General features: G+C 38.7%; 1 long non-coding RNA gene across 1 annotated transcript in view; it reads left to right on the top strand.

Annotated features, from left to right (window-relative positions):
- Positions 1-910, top strand: part of LOC105989877 — an 85,806-nt gene extending 84,896 nt beyond the window's left edge. The window contains exon 3 of the long non-coding RNA XR_001175273.1: positions 804-910. This is a non-coding gene — a long non-coding RNA (uncharacterized LOC105989877). The remainder of the gene's footprint in view (positions 1-803) is intronic.
- Positions 911-1,219: the final 309 nt, after the last annotated feature.

Here is a 1,219-nt window from a genome sequence, read left to right on the forward strand (position 1 = left end):
ACAATCATCCATTCCCTTCAAAGTACTGCACCAAGCAGGTGCATTAAGAAAGTGAGAAGATGAAGAATATAGCTATGAATGCCTCATGTTGAACTTAACGTTGGTAAGATTCAAGTCTTGTTAGATCAATGAAAACACTGCACCTCCACTTTTCTCACTGCATGATATTAAGGCACTTAGACAAATCTCTTTCAGAGTATAACTTCAGTGCATAATTTGGAAAGGAAATCTATCATCTAGTTCTTTTCTACTTTCGCTGCATTTTTTTGGCATTTTCAAGCATAATGCTTTACCTAGAAACCCTTCAACACACATATTATAAGATTTAAGGAATTAAGGCCATATTCTGAGACTTCTCCCTATTAAAAACAATCAAGCTTAAGTAACCAATTTAGGTAGCCTCAGAATAGGTAGCTACTGGGTTTGAGAATTCTCACTAGTATTGTTCTAGAGGATTCTAAAGAGTGACAGTGGGTATTTTCTGCCACCATTATCCCCACCATTCTGTGAAAATGTCAGGCAGAAAATCGACTAAAGAGACCCAATATAAAGTTAGAAACTTGCCCAAAACTCTAAAGTATTATTTCTGATGCATTATTCTTAAGCTACAAATACATTTGTCTAAGACTCTGAAGTATTAGTATCAAAAGGTATGACATAAATTGGTGACACATAAGTATATCTTAAAATGGAGGTCAAATTAAGGATGACATGGACTCAAAATGGTTTATATGTTTCATCTTTTTGGGAAAGAGGGGAAAAATGTGGTTCTGCTAGCACTTAGAGAAATTACTTGTTCTCAGGTCACAGATCAGCCAACAACCAGAATCAAAGCCTGAAAACTCTTCCATCAGACACAAGCGCTCTGCAGGGTTGACTATGGAGGGAAGGAAAGTGTGGGACAAGTCAGGTGGCAGTGGATCTTGCCTTTCATCCTAGCTGCTCAGGAAAATTACAGTTCAAAGCCTACAAGTGTCTACTTCCAATTCACCAGCTAAAAGCCAGACTTGGGGAATGGTTCAAGTAGTAGAGAGCCAGCCAGGAGCTGAGAGAGTGTTAGTTGAAACCGTGGCATCACAAGATGGATGCAAAATCTGCTTGTGGTACCAGTTTCTCCATGGTATTTCTATCCCTCAGTCACCATGGAACCATACGTAGAACAGAGTTTGAGAAAGTTCACCATCACATTTCAAATCAATGGGGTGACTAGAAACTGACA

This window comes from Dipodomys ordii, unplaced genomic scaffold (assembly GCF_000151885.1).
Source record: "Dipodomys ordii isolate 6190 unplaced genomic scaffold, Dord_2.0 Scaffold60, whole genome shotgun sequence".
NCBI lineage: Eukaryota > Metazoa > Chordata > Mammalia > Rodentia > Heteromyidae > Dipodomys > Dipodomys ordii.